Source organism: Notamacropus eugenii, chromosome 1 (genome assembly GCF_028372415.1).
Source record: "Notamacropus eugenii isolate mMacEug1 chromosome 1, mMacEug1.pri_v2, whole genome shotgun sequence".
NCBI lineage: Eukaryota > Metazoa > Chordata > Mammalia > Diprotodontia > Macropodidae > Notamacropus > Notamacropus eugenii.
Window position 1 is genome coordinate 104,405,328 of NC_092872.1, and position 16,588 is coordinate 104,421,915.

The following is a 16,588-nucleotide window of genomic DNA, read 5'->3' on the forward strand; positions in this document are numbered from 1 at the left end:
CTGTCCATCCTGCTATGTTTTCCAAAGAGAAAAATTATATTTGCTTTCAATGAATACTAATGAGTTTTCCCTTTTGATAAAATATCTGAGGTTGGGGTCAGGGGAGGGTGAGTGGTAATGCAAGCTTTCTTATCAAGCACTAATTAAAAAACAAACTTGATATTTGTTCAAAAGTTTTTGAATTGGGAGAGGAGAAGAATATAAATGAGAACTCAATAGATACCAATTACATCTTTATCACAGGCAGAAATAAAGAAAAACTATATGGTCTTCTGATAGCCTCATATGTCAAAGAAGGAAGAATTTTAATATCTTTTGAGATTAATAAGATAGAAGAAGTCAGAGTTTAGATGAAAGAACACTTAAGATCATGAAAAATTCAGTAGCAGGTACTTTGTACAAGTCCTTAACCAACTAACCTTTATACTTATACACTGCCCCCAATTTCTTTTCCCCTCTATTCCCTCAAGCTTGAAATATGAATGGTCTTCACTCACTCATTTGTATAATCCTGTGACTTGCTGGAAAATGACTCTGGTAGTGGTGGTGATAGAATGTGTGTTTCTGTTTCAATTCTTTCTCTGCCTCCTAAATCTGAGGAAAGAAGGTGCTATAAAATATAAAGCATGATGATGATGAAGATAAAGCCAAATACTTTCAGAATTAATTACTTCTAGTCATAAAATATTAGGACTGAAAAAACTTTGGGAATCATCAACTCCAATGCTCCCCATTTGGTACAATTGCTAAGAGATCTTCTACTTTCATTCCCAGTGTATGAATTCCATATGGAAAACATCCAAGATTTGGAGTCAGAGAATCTAGGTCTGGATCCTATAAGGATTTGGAGCCTAGAGAGCCTGTTTCAAGTTTCCATGACACTACCCATGATGGCAATGTGGTGTCTGGCTCTACTTAAGGACACAGGACTAGGAGTCAGAAGATCTGATTTCTAGTCCTTGGTTCTTACTTACTGTAGGTAAGTCACTGAAATTTTCAGAGCTTGTTTCTTCTTCCCCAAATAAAGTTAAATTCAATACTCTCTAAAGTCACTTACAGCAAGTATTGTTAATGTATTTTTTGCATAATGGGAAGATCTTTCCCATCCATTAATAGACCCATGTGACTTGTTTGAATTATGTGGAAGCCTGAGTCACATAAGTCTATGGTGGGAGGAGTTTGTTGAATGGGTAGAGCAAGGATGAGTGGAGCAGAGCTGAATGGAAGTTGGACACACAGTCAGAGCTGAGGGAGAAAGAGTTAGCAGGGAGTGAGCTGTGAATGTTCATTTGTGGGAAGGCCCTAGCAGGGGGAAGGCTTGGGGACGGTGGTGCCCCCTGCACTGTTATTGTGTATAGATTTCTTTATTATTGTGATGGATTTGGCTTTCTGGTGGTGGGATTCGGCTTTCTGGTGTTTAAATAAATGTTTGGCTCTATCTGTCATGTGGAGAGTCTGTTATATTTTGTGATTCAGAATTACACTGGCATATTCATAGCTGCTGTGAGTGCTGTGACTATCATGTTGGCACTATACAGCACTGTCAATCTATGATTCTTGGCTGGTCAGCCAGTGATAGATTACATCTGTTCCTTATAAGGCATTTGGTGCAGAATTCAATGGACTTCTAACAGATAGACTTTCCAAAGTAGACACATCCTTTGTTGTACGTAAGAAGGATGTAGTTCCAGTAAAGAAACATCCTGACCTTTTGTGTTCTACATTCATATCATCATCATCAATATCAGAAGTTTTGATGATACACTATTTTGTCTTTTATAATTTTAGAAAGATTTACGTATCAGGACTATGGTATCAACAAATGAGGAAGTAGTAACATAGAATGTCAGGGTCGTAGGAATGTAGATGAGAGCTAGAAAGGACCTTCATTTAGTCCAACCTCCACATTTTAGGAATGAAGAAACAAAAGACTTAAGAATGTTAAGGGTGTCCAAGGTGACATCAATATTAAGTAGTAGGGCCAGGATTACAAAGCAGATATGATGCTCTGGCTATAAAGCTAGTGCTTTCCCCACTGTACCACAACGCCATGGGGATGTGGGCCTCTTCTGCAAGATTTTTCTGTTTCTTTTTTGGTGGGATTCTCTTTCATTTCAGGTTTAGGTAGCTTGAGCTTGACCTGAATCTCTTTAAACTTTAAAATGATTTTTAAAAAATGTTTAAGAGGGTCACTTGGGATCTCTTTTATGTCAAAGAAAGAATAAGGAAAAGCAGGCTTTCTGCATGGTAGTCTCAGAAGTCTCACACCCAATTGACCTGCGAGTTGTGCAAACCAATGATAATGCCACTGTAGATAATAGGAAAGGGGGATATGTGGAAGGGGAATGTAGGCGGCATTGTGCATTTGTATGGGGATGAATATAAAGTTTTCACCTCTTTCTTTTTTAAGACAGATATATAGACTACATTTATTATAAGGTTAAGAAGTGAACAGTCTGGTCTTAAGGGGGATAATTGTAGCCATATTCAATGACGGACACTTTAAAGGAGAATATGGTTCCGGACATCAAATTTTCAGTAATTGTTTAATCAGGTACCAGGGCTACCTGCCAGAATTTTTGCATATCCCTTCAAATTTGGTGCAGATAAAAATGTATGTTCTGCATGTGCCAATGAAATGTCTTACAATATGAAAGTATACATGTCAGCGGGCCATGATCCCACAAGAGACCTATGTTTAAAACAATATCCACTCTTTATATCTTTTAGAAGTTGTCTTGACCTGTGATTTCATTGATGTGGGAAACTCAGTGTAGAAAGTCTGCTTTACCAAAGCATAAAAGACAACTCATATCTAACTTACATTAATCTTAGAAAATTATTTGGGGCCACTGAAAAACTGAGTGACTTAACTAGCATCATAGCAAGTATGTGTCAGAGGCAAGCCTTGAATCCTCTTTCTTTATCATTATGGTGACACAATATCTGTCTTTGATCACGGCCGCATCTACCCTTCACAGAAAGAATATCGTAGTTTGTCTTTTCGAGTACAGGGATGAATATGTTCACATAACTACTGTTTTTCACTTTAAGCAAATTCACAGCAAAAAATAACTAAATGAGACCCCACCTCCTCCCTTTCATTTTTAGCTGTTGAATATAAGAAAATCTGTCTTTAGCAGGCTCTGAAAAGTTTTTTGTTGGTAGTGGTTTGGTTTTGTCTTGTTCTACTCAAAGGTACTCACCAAGCTGTTCCTTACTTGAGAAGGTTTCTTTATCTGTATGCCATGCCTGAAAAAGGCTTTTGTTCCCCCAACACATGCCTCTGTCTAGTCTAAAAGTCACACAAAGTACAGGAAATATCAGATACTTGACCAAAATAAAGAAGGCAAAGCAGTCGAACTGTGACAATAGGAAAAAAATAGCTATTGCCAATGTCCTTAAAAAAGACAATCTACGTCAAGAAGAAAAATCAAAGAGAAGCAGACCTTACTAACTACGAGTTTATAGACGAGTCCACTCTATACTAGCTGTAAAAGTGTCTGTCTTTGAATGGGTGCAGAAAGCCAGATAAGAAATCTTTGTGAAGGTGAAGAGAAGTAAGGGTTTTTTGTTATTCATGAAGAATTTCCCTATATATTTGATTCTCTATAACTCTTGTTATATGGATGTCACTGTGAGCTGGGCTGTGCCACAAAATGTCTGAGGTCTTAGGTGCTAAAATAACATCAAAGTGTTTTCTGATAATGAAACTGTTCGACAAAACCAGAAAAGAGTTTCACCATATCTACTAAGTCTTAATTTTCTGTCAGAAGTCATGAGATTTTGGCAGTCTAATGGCAAGTATAATGGAAAGTAAAGTAGGATCTTTTGTTGTTTTTATTTTAGTATAATCAAGTGCCTCTGATTGAATCTTTCCTTTATCAACCAAGAGTCTTTACTAGGCGTAAAGTATAGAAACAAAGAGTTTCTTTAACTAGAAACAGCATATGTATTTGTATCGTTAATGTGATTAAAGATCTTCCCCACCCTTTCATGGGCCTGTTCATTAAAGGGACTTTGATTAGGGAAGATTTGTAGGAAGGCCCATACATTTTGTTAATGAGGCACTGGTTCTTGAGGGTTAGGATGCCCCCTGGCTCTAAAAAAGGTATAAATCCTCTGAGGGTGAGGTTTTACTTTGAGGCTTAGTTTTTGGAAGAAGGTTTATGTGTCAGATGACTCTCTGGGAAGCCACAAAGCAGCCTCCTGGCTTTGAAAACCCAGATGTTGGTGCTTCCCTCTCTGGCCACTATAGTTGGACAGTTGGACAGTTGATTTGTGATATATGTATTGCTTATGTCAGACAATTTGGAAGCGCTGTCTGTTGATTTCCTGAACTAAATGAATGATGTATGTGCTTGATTAAAGGAGATTATTAACCCCTCAAAAGCTGCCTTTCTTTTAGAAAAGCAGATCAAAGAACCTGTAACAGCAGGCTCCCCAGTATATGCCAGGGTGCTTAGGGATACAGGCAGTGAGAGAGGTTTAAGGAACCAAACCAATGATGCTGCTGATGCATATTTCCCAAAGGGTTTGAATTCATTTGAATTAATTCAATAAGCCAAATTTTGTGATTTCAATGCAATAAACTCATAATGTTTTCAATTCTAATGTTGCTCTTTTACTCGCCGTGGGTGCAAATAATTTACTTCAGGGACAACAGTGGGAAAAATGATGATTTTATATGTAACTCATCAAAAGTTGAATATATAATTCTTTCAAGGCACTTAGATACCATCTCATTATATATGAATTAAGAATTAGTACTGGGGATTGAGTTACCCTCTGGTCAAAATATCCATGCAATAAAATCAGGGTATGTTTTAAATATTGGTCAATGCATGCTTATGAGTCTTCTATGTTTTAAGCACTTCTTTTGTGTCTTCCCTATATCTGACACAATTTGTATAAATTCAGTAACTTGGCTAGAAGTGACCTTATTCACCTTCTTAAGGGAGATGCTAGACATGTCATACCTACGTTTTGTTTAAGAGATTTTTCCCTAGTGTAAAAGTATAATGAATGCAAAAGCATAAGAGAAAAGAATCCCTGCTCTTTGAGGTTAGGCACTCCCCAGGTCTGACCCAGTCTACTTGAGCCCAGAACCAAGGTGTCTTTGTGGGGAAGGGCCACTGGGTGTGACACACAGGACTTGATATATAGGGCTGACTGACAGATGATCTAGACAATGACAGAGGAAGCAAGGATACCAAAGATGATGATCTTTTCACTTCTTTTGCCTCTTCCCCTTCCCCTCTTCCTCCTTTATTTCCTCTCCTAACCCTACTTTGATATCTCTCTTCCTCCTTTATTTCCTCCCCTAACCCTAATTCAATACAAAAAGATTTTTGCCACAGTATAGAGCATCTGTGAATGCTATAGAAATGTTGGAACAAAAGAAAACACTATTAAAGTCTTGGATTGATGCTTTGTCATTTTGTAAGCAAGTGGTGGGATGGAAGGATTTTGTCTGAGATCCAGGTTTTCCAAATGAGGCCATGTCACAGTATGGTTATGGCCTCTTTCCCTGACTAATGATCACATAATCTGGATAGTATATCATGCAGAACTGTACGTGCACAGAGGCAAAAAAAAATAAAGGAACCAGTAGGTAGAGACATGGGGCTCACATGTTGGGGATCAAATGTGGAGAAACAAAGGTACAATGAGCAGTGAGGTTACCTTATGGGCAGGATCAGTAAGGGAAGAAGGAAGGCTTACGATGTTGCTGAGGCATCAATGAGCAAACAGAAAGAAGTATTCATGAGATAAAGGAATGGATCAGCTAAGTGAATACAGTGAAGTTTGACTTTGGATGTCTTAGCAGTCATACAGAGGTCTGAGTGAAGTAAGATCCTGGCTAAGTGCTTGTCTCTGTCGAGCCAGTGGTACTTCTAGGCAGAAGGCAAGATCTCACTGATATCCAGATGCTACCTCTCAGCTGAGTAAACCAAACAAGAAACCTGCAGACCAAGGGATTCCTTTTCTAAACAGTGCACAAATATTGGAGCAGTGTGAATGCCATTAAAGTTAACAGGAGGCACAATTACACCCCTCTGCAGTGTTCTGAAAATGGATTCCTTAGCCCACACCCTGGAGAGATTAATGCTGTATCCTTTTGTGCTTTCCACTCTAATAAACCCACTTCTCTGTGACCTGCCCTAATCCTGACCAACCATCCTTTACCTTTAGAAGGAGGGTGAAGGAGGGGGAGAACAAAGAATCTTTGTTAGTTCTGAGAGCAATTGTTTTTTGTAATAAATTTTACTACTATTGTGAATGTTATTAGTTCAGAGGTTTATAATCTTTTTTCTTGTTTCATGGACCACTTTGACAGTCTGGCTTATAGCCCCCCTTTCCAGAAAGATGTTTCTAAATGCATAACATGTTAAGGATTAGTAAGTTAACCAATTACATAGAAATGCCGTTATTTAAAAAAAAGTTCGTGGACCCTAGGTTAAAAATCCTTTCATTCTATAGTTCTATCTTCCTTTGGAGTATTAACAGATAAAACTTCTCCTTTTATTCTGAATAGCCAGTGTTAGAACACAGTTTCTCCTTCTAGATGAGAAGAACCCCATAGCATTTCCCATAAAGAAAGTTTCAAAAATTGTTTTTATGTATATTTCATTATACAAAGAAGAATAAAGTGGAGGAATGTGAAACCTGAACTTACATGATTGTATATTTTTAAAATGTAGTTAGCAGAGTAATAACAATTGCTCAGCTTTATCATCTTCTAAATTTTTATGTCTCTTTACCTTTTAAGTTGCAAAATTTCTAGGGAAAGGGATTCCCTTTTCTTTTGTGGGCCTCTCTATAATGTAGGTGCTGATTGGAAGGCATTTCTACCTATGGTTACCCCCAAATTAGGTGTCTGAAGCAAATTGAAAATGAAGATGCAATTGAAAGAGCAGAGATGGCTCACTAAACATTTTCCTTCTGTGTCTTGCTGTTTTGTTGCTTCCAATTCCCAGTGGTACTGCCATTGAGTTTAGACTTAATGAGAATAATCATAGGAATCCAATAAACAGTGGGAAGAGGTATCCTGGATAATTTTCTGAGCTTTTACAAAATGAAGTCACAGTTGGTAGCCCTCAGAGACGGAGAGATGCATTATTGCTAGCTACATCCGAATTGGCTATCAACTATATTATTAAGCCTGATTTTTCTTGGCCTGAAAGGCAAATATGATACAGCAAAAACATTTTCAACTTATGAACAAGAAACAATACAGAGAGGTGGAAAAATTTTGTGTGTATGTTTTTTAAAAATCACATTATGATTTATGAAAAATGGAAAATGTCTGGCAAATCACACTTAAAATGAAGGTAGTTTCAGAGGTCCTCTTACCTACAAATAATTTGCATCCTCCACTTAAATCAAAAAATGCTCATCCTGAGCCTGAAGTATTTTTTTGCTTTAAAATTTAAAAATTGCAGTGCATCACAGATTTAAAATGAGAGGAGTCTTATAGTAGGTCACCTAGTCCAACTCTTGTTTTTTTAATCAATGAAGCAAGGTCATAGATGTAGGTAGAGAGGGGATTCCAATGGAAGTCATAGGAAATCAAATTCAGTGTTCTTTCATAGTTTCACTGAACTATAGAGTTGGAAAGGATTTCAAGGTCCATTTAGTCCAAACCATACCTGGCAAATCATCCCCGTTACAAAATGTCTCACAAGTGGTCATCTATCTAGCCTCAGCTTGAAGACCTCCAATGAGGGGGAGCCCATTATCTCTCAATACAACAATTCCCTTAGCTTCTTTGGGTCTCAGTTTCTTCTGTGAAATGAAGGATGTGGAATAGATGTCCTCTGAAGTCTATTCTAGTTCTAGAACAATGACTCCCCGATCCCACTCATGGAAATCATTATTATGTAATCATCAGGAAGTTTTTCTTCAATTTGAGCCCGAATCTTCCTCCCTGAAACTTCTACCTATTGCTTCATTTTCTATCTTCCATTACAAAAAGAAAAAATTTATCCCCTCTCCATATTTACAACCATCTAGATACTTGAAGATAGTTATTACATCCTCTATTTCCACTGCAATATGCTGCTTCAGTTTCTAGAATAAGAAATCATGAAAGAAAAAGAAAAGGACTTTGAGTAGGTGAAGTATTAGGGTGATGAGCCATCATCCTCTGCAACCATTTGATTCAATTATTAGTGTTGGAAAATCTACTGTGTGCCAAATATATTAACTACCAAGAATATGGAAAAGGAAAAATGGTATGGCAGCTAATAACCTTGATATATATTGAAACAGACTCTTCTAGTCCTTTTGGCTATTCCTTTGGGAAAAGGTAGAGGATATTATGGAGATAGAACTAACATTTAAAGGATGTGAGTGTTATTTGGAATATTTCATGTACAACTATGAGTGAAAACAAGTCAGAGTCCTAGATTTGGATTCAGGGAAGACCTGAGTTAAAAATTCAGATTTGGACACTTAACTAGTTGGGCAAGTCATATCCTCTTTGGGACTTAGTTTCTTCTGCCAAAATGAGTATAATAAGGAACTCTCAATAGCTAGATTCCCAAGATGGTTGTGAAACAAACATTTTGTCGAGTTTAAAGTACTATAGAAATGCAAGTTATTATGTTCAAGTAAAAATGACCTAATTCTCCTAAATATCAGCGCTATGCTTAGAAATTGCTTAGTTCTGTCCTCATATCATACTGTTAATCAACTGTCATTCATTAATCATCTATGATACTTCAGGTGATGTGCTAAGTGTTGGAGATACCAAGAAAGACAAAAAAACCCACTCCTTACTGAAGGAGCTCATAGTCTAATGGAGAAGGTTGAATGGTTCTTTCACAAGTAAAAGCTTAATTTAATTCAGTAAAATTATTAGACATCGACTATGTACAAAGAACCATGCTAGACACTAGCTCAAAGGGCCACTGAGGTACATTTCTTACCAATATGGTCCTGATCTGTAGTTTGTAGTTACTCAGGGCTGATATTGGTAGACTGCCTGCCTCTTATAAGGATTAGGTTAAGTATGTAATGTTGTACTTGAATTTGGCAGCACGGAGATGGTCAATTGCTGGGATAAATTATGAAAATGTAAATTCATTTGTAGTATTTCATCTCTTCTATTCAGCTTAGATTAGACAATCCAATGCTGATTTTGATTTGCTCTTGATACTACAAGATTTCAACTGCAAATATAAGATCATGAAAAGTTGTTATTAGATATTAGGGTTTGCATAAAAATGTGAACACAACTATAATCATAACACTTGTGTTGAAGCTAAAAAGACAAAACGAGGTGATAATGGCCAGTCAAAATTCTAATCACTGAGATCAGTGGCAATTTTAATTTACAGACAAAAAATGATGGACCCTAGCTCAAACTGAAAATGCTTACTTCATACATAGGTAATGAGTACTTAAGATAGAAGATGAAATTCCAGCCCCTTACTGGAGGAGTTTATTGGTCATTTGGCCAGAAGAGAGATGCATAGGTTAAATAACAAAGGATAATTACCATTTCCATGAGGGAAATTCACCCCCCCCCATTAGCCCTATATTCTTGGGATAGGGATAGAGCTTATGATTTCATTGGGATAGAGAAATACCAGGCAAGGAAACTCCCTTTATCAACATGGGTTGGATCCTTCTCTATGACTTACAGTCTTAGAGAGTTGTTGAGACTAGTACTAGAAATTAAGTGACTGGTTCTGGGTCATAACGCCAGTCTTTGTCAGAGGTAGGGCATGAATCTGGGTCTTCCTGGCTCCAAGGCTAGCTCTAATAGGTCATTATGCTTCCTATGTATCACTTCATATTATACTTATTTATACTTGTTGTCCCCATCTCCTGGTCTGTGAGTTTCATGAGACTATTTGACCCTTAAATTTCCCTCAATAGTTTTGTGTATATATATATATACATATATATATATACATATATATACACACACATGTACACATATATACATATATATTCATGCATGCATACACAAACATATCTGTGTGTATATGTACATGTATACAAACATGTATATATGTACAGATATTTTGCATGTGCACTACATATGTATATGCACATACTATATCCACATATACATAAGTATATGTGTAAGTTGGATATGTATGTATATGTATATACAACATTCATATGTATACATATGCATATAAATGTATACATTTACATATGTGTATATGTATACACAACATAGCATGTATGTGCATGTGAATATGTTTATGTATGTATGCTTATGTATACATGATGCTATATCTTCATGTGTACATGTGTGTACATGCATATATATTAAAATATACATATCTACATTTATATTTATGTGCATGCTATATATATGCATATACACTGTATATAGATATACATGTCATATTAACATGCATATTATAATACACATGCGCTATGACACATGTAAATGCCATCTATACATACATAACATTTACACACACAAGGACATATAGTTTTTAATCTTTCAGTGTCTGGCACAGGACATAGATCTCTGGTGATTTTGGGGACTGAGCTTGTTTGGCGAAATCAAACACTAATATGTTAGCTTGAATCTGAGCCCAAATAACACCCCTTCTAATGTGATCTGTATCTAGGCTCTGTTCCAAATCAACAAAAAGGCATCCAAGGAAAACATACACACACATACTCACTCACTCAGTCCATTCACATGCTTCCCACCACCTTTCAAGGGATTGGTGTCTAGGCAAGCACACAATGCAGAGAAGAAAAGGAAATAGCCACAGGAAACTTCTTGGGTCATTAGAAGAAAGACACTGAGCTATTTCTCTAAGGAATTTCTTTCAGCCTCTGTCTCTCAGCATTTTCTCTCCTGCAGCACCCCTTCCAGGAGCTGGCATTGAGGGGACATTTGAAGGAAAGACCAGAACTGTTCTCCAGTGCCTTCTCCCCTTACATCCTCTCTCCAATGTAGCTCTCACACTAGCGAAACGTTCCAGAGCCATTTCTAACATCAGATACATCTTTCTTCCTCTCACGTACTCACATGGTGCTGCATAATAAATATTTGAAATTCCATTTGAAGGCGTGAGTGATAGTACAGCTGCAATTCTATACAGAAGTTTTGAAGGAATTAATATCATTATCATTAATAAACACTCACAGAAAATCTCTAGATTCTTAATAAGTGGTTGGGATGATGTTAAGGGATGATGTTGATGATTTGGCTCAACTCCGAATTTGTTTAGGTTTTTTCTTCTAAGAAGAATAGGAAGAAAAGGGTGAAAATGGTTAGTAGGGAATGAAAACTGATGATAAATGAAAAGACAGTGAAATGGTACCTACCCCAGACAAGGAGAAAAATGTGAATGTGTCCGGAAGAGAGTGAACATTCTGATTAGATGATTGGAGAGTGCACTGTATGAAGACAAATTGAAAGAAGTGAAGATGTTTGTCATGAATATGAGAAGATTTCATTAGGACATTATGGCTGTATTTATATATTTGAAGAGTTTTATGTGTGAGAGGGATCAGATGTTTTGTTTGGTTTCAGAGGGTGAGGCAGCTAGGTGGCGCAGTGAATAGAATGCTAGTTCTGAAGTCAGAAAGATTCTTCTTCGTGAATTCAAATCTGGCCTCAGACATTTACTAATTGTGTGATCCTGGGTAAATCATTTAACTCTGTTTGCCTCAGTTTCCTTTGAAGTAAAATGAGCTGGAAAAGGAAATGACAAATCACTCCAGTATCTTTGCCAAGAAAACCCTAAATGGTGTCATGAAGAGGCAGGCATTACCTGAACAATAGATGGTAGAACCAGGATAAAGAGGTAGATGTTACAGAAAGGCATTTGGGTATGATGTAACAAGAAAAGAAAAGAAAAGAATTTCCTAAAATGAAAGAAGACTGAGTTTCCTTTGGATGTCTTCAAGCTGAAGGTGAATGATCACTTATTGGTATGTAATAAGATGAACTCTTGATTAGAAACAGACTTGGTGGCTTCTGAGGTTCTTTTCTATGATTCTGATATTACATTCAAGGATCTTTCAAATTAAGATAAGTCATTTAATTAGGAACTAAGAATATAAAGAGATGTATAGATGAATAAATGAATAAAACAGTTGTCAAACTTTTCCTATATGATAAGCACTACACCTGGCATGCTCCCTGCCTTGAAGAGATTTAAAATCTAGTTAGGGAGATAGGACACACCTGTTCATAGTTGCTCCCAAATGGCTGTAGGAGAAGAATCAGCAATGTAGCTCTCTTGGAGAAGATGATGATAAGGGAAAAGGCAGTGTGACTCAGAATCCAGATAAAAAGGGAAGGCTAATTTTCCTTCATGGCCAGGACTGGTCACAGTGCTTATCCCTTCTAATTCTAGCAGAGATAAAATTATGTTCAAAGATCAGAACTTGCTCCTACTTCTACTCATGAAAGAAATGGTCTCTACAATGACTTGAGTATAATATCTCTAAGTCAAAATCAAAGAAACAAAACAATCTTTATTCTCCATCATTGGTAATAAAGCTACCATCATAAAATGTCATCAGGCATCAGAAATAATGCCTTTTTTTTCATCCTTATTTAAAATTAAATCCTCAGTTTTCCTGATTGAAACTTATTTAAAATACTTCAGGATACTGACAGGGCCCATTGATTTTCTCTGTGAGCAAAAGCAACACAATTCTAGATCTTTAAATAATCACATTTTGAAAGAATGTACAAATGATAAAGATTTTTTAATAATGCATAATTTCTTCCTCTTTTACTTTAAGCATGAGGCAGTGAGCTATAGTACTTAATATACCGAATGTGGCATTAGAAAAAGATTCAAGTTCAAATCCCAGTTGTCTCATTAATCCTACTTGCTTTACCTTGGGCAAATTATTAACCTCTCTTAGTCTTATTTTCCTCATTTAGAAAATAAGGGTGTTAGATGATCTCCATCATTCTTTTCAACTTTAAATCTGATTCTGAAGGTGGTAGGTAGGTAGGCACCTACTCTTTTGAAGAAGGTGGAAAGGTGCTCTTTTATTTCATGTCATTTTCATTGTATGAATAAATATTGAAAAAACCTTGGAATAATAGTCTAGTTATAATCATTTATTATAATGCCGTAAGGTAAAAGATGATTTACTTTTCTTCTTTTTTTCCCCATTCTGGACCTATGATTTTAATCACAAGGAGGAAACTCCTTCGACCAATATAGATCAGCAAACTACTCTGCAACTAATAATTATAGAATTTGCTAGTGGTCCTTAAAGATCAGATGACCTTCCCAGCATCACCTGGCCATGTGTAGCTTACTTTTAACTAAAATGATTTAAACAATGTCCAAGATCCCCTCTAATTCTAAATGTATCACTAGAATCAGAAAGAGAAGGGACCTTGTTGGTCATCTAGACCAGCTCCCTCATTTGATAGACAAGTAAACTGCAGCTTAGAATGGATGTGTGGTTTGTCCCAGGTCACACAGCTAAAAAGTGCCAGATCCTGCATTTGAACTCAAGACCTGTAACTCATAGGTAGAGCAGTTTTTTTCACAGTAAGACCCTGTGATTTTTAAAGACAATCCAAAGTGCTCAACAGGCATTTTTTGAGAGTTTATTTTTTAGGTAAAACTTAAAAGTTGTCACTATTTTTAAACAGTTCTCTAAAATAATGAACAAAACAGAAATCTTCCCTAAATATGGACAAATATCTTAAAGGGGAGAATGAATGGGTGAGAGGGAAGAGGCATTTATGCCAGGCACTTTGGTAAACATTTTATAAAAACTATCTCATTTGATTTTCACAACAACCCTGGGAGATAGGTACTATCATTATCCCCATTTTATAGGTAGGGAAACTAAGAAAAGTAGAGGTTAAGTGATTTGACTAGTGTTACACAGACAGTAAGTGTTGGAAGCTGATTTTGAACCCAGGTCTACTTGATAACAGGTCCAGAGCTCTGTCTACGACATCACAGAATTGCTTTTGTACCACCTACCTATTTTTGTTCTACAGGAAAGAAGTAGTATATTATAATGGTCAGTTCTACGTTCTTTGTTTTAAAATTTTGCTCCAAATAATTACATCTTGAAAATAAACCCTGTTGTTATGTACCCAGTGATTTTTGGATATATATACGCACACACATACATACATATGTACACACATGTGCACATACACCACCATATACATACACACACACACTTCTATGAAATTATATAAAATATTGGTTGATTGTACAACGGTCTTGTTCAAAGAAAAACTAAAATCATTCAGTATCATCTGTGTCTTCAAGGAAAATTCTCCTATGTAACTTAATTTCTCCTTTTCCCTTTGGGTTCTTCAACATCTCATAGAATTTCAAGGTGGAAAGATCAGAGATAATATAGACTGGAGCTATCCAGTGTTTTTGTAGCAACACCAACAACAATAATATGTTTTGAACTTGCAGGGTAATTTAATGTACTATTCATAATATTCTGTAATTATATACTCCTTAAGATATCGTTAAACAATTTTTAGTTTGAATTAGTAGAATCATTGTAACAAATTCCTAAGGGGTTTGCAAACCACTTATTGGAAACTAGAGTCAAACCTCCTCATTTCGCACAGAAGGAAAAATATCCAGACAGTTATAGTAGCTCCTTCCAGGTCACCAAGGTGGCAAATAACAGAACATAGATTTAAATCTAGGACCTCAGATTTCAAATTCAGTGCTTTTCCCTACTGCCCCTCAAACTTATTTTTCACAAAGAGAAATCTCATGGAAATTCAGTGTTATAATTAACTTAAATGCCATGTTTCTCTTTCTCTCGGACTTCATGACCATTAACATGGTCCTAGGCCTTTTACTGACCATACCAAAAACACTGGCTACCATCTTTGTCAACATCAATGATCAGAATCAGTACTGTACTTCAATGTCTTTGTGATACCATGACATAAGAAACTAGGGGACATGTAAACCAATCAATAAACAATTATTTTTTAAGTACTTAAGATATGTCTGTGCTAGGTACTGAAAATATGTAAAGACAAAAATGAAATTGCTCTCATGAAACTTATGTTTTATTGGGAAAATTAAAGAAAATAGAGATGAAAAAGATAAGCTTGTAAGTCCAAGAAGAGAAACAGCAGTTTAAAATGGAGAAATGAAAGATGGAAGCAGTCAGAAACACCTTAGTTCAAACTGAACTTTGGACAGTTATTAGCTACATTAAGTCACTTAATCTCTGTCAGCCTCAGCTTTCTCATTTGTAAAATACAGAAAATAATAACCCCTACCTCCTAGAGTTATTGTGAGAATCGAATGAGATAATATTTGTAAAGTGCTTTGCAAATCTTAAAGCACAATAAAAATGTTACTAATTATTAATGGTTGCTTTTGTTATTGTCTTGGATTGTGAAATTTGAGTTCGAGGAAAGGGGTGTGGCATGAAATACCTCTCTGTCCTACCCAATGAAATGCTGGTTTCTTCAGGAAACATCTACGATTCCCCTCAGTAGCTAGTGCTCCCACAATCTCACCCCAGAAACTACTTTGTATAAATTTTGTTATTATTTGTCTATATATTTTTCAGTTTTTACACAATAGAATATAAGCTCCTTGAGGGCAGGGATGGTTTCCTTTTTGTCTTTGTATTTGCCAAATTTATTGAAAGCCTCGCATGTAGCAGGCATCTAATAAATATTTACTGAATAACTGAGTTCATTTAAATTTGAGTGGCAGTCTACTATACTTATAGGAGGCTGTTCAGGTAGTAGTCAACTCAAGCATGAACAGCTGGCGAATTCAAGAATTATCTTTTGTTTAAACTTCAGACAAACTAAAGCAATTCATTTGTGGAGCAGGATGGGTTTGTTTAACAGGTATTAAGTGAACATTAATAAAACTGCTTGCATTTGATAAGCATGCTTGCCTTTCTAATATGGGAATCAAACTCAAACAACACTTTTACATAGAAACACATCCAAACAAAGAGTTAAGCAAGACAAATCATTGTTGGCAATAAATTCTAAATAGAAAAAAGACCAATGATAAACTCATTCAATTTCATTTTCTGCTCCAGGCATCTTAAATTTTGTTTCTAGGCATAATTATATGTGTATACACACATATATCTATCGTGACCAAACATCCACATAAGTTTTTAAAAATACAGTTAATTATCCAGATGTTTTTTAGCTTCCATCTCTTTTATCACTTATTTATAAATTTTTAAAGTTTGAGTTTTTATTTTATCTTCAGCATCATATTGGATTGTATTATACAATCTAAAAATGTGCTTGGATATAGTTAAGCAATACAAGTTTAAGGTAATGTAGAAAGAAAAATTTAATTCTACAATATTTATTTTGCTGCTAAAATTCCAATAAAGTAGGACAATAAAGTGTGGGACAAAAGTGCATTAGGGCAGGGAATGGATTTTCCAATCTAAACAAGCGAATTTCAAAGGTTCTTACAAAAGTCTCAAGGATTTATAAGGCGTAACTATTCAAAGTCAATGAGGTTTTGGATGAATCTAAGCCTTTAAGGCAAATAGAGATTAACAAAACCTTATATACTATAGAAATACTCTCTGTTTTTGTTCTCCCTTTCTATCTTCTTTCCTCTCACAGCTAAATGAAACA

General features: G+C 35.9%; 1 protein-coding gene across 1 annotated transcript in view; it reads right to left on the reverse strand.

Annotated features, from left to right (window-relative positions):
- TRPM3 (transient receptor potential cation channel subfamily M member 3) overlaps positions 1-16,588 on the reverse strand; it is a 457,883-nt gene that overhangs the window by 332,343 nt on the left and 108,952 nt on the right. The gene's annotated exons all lie outside the window — the stretch shown is intronic.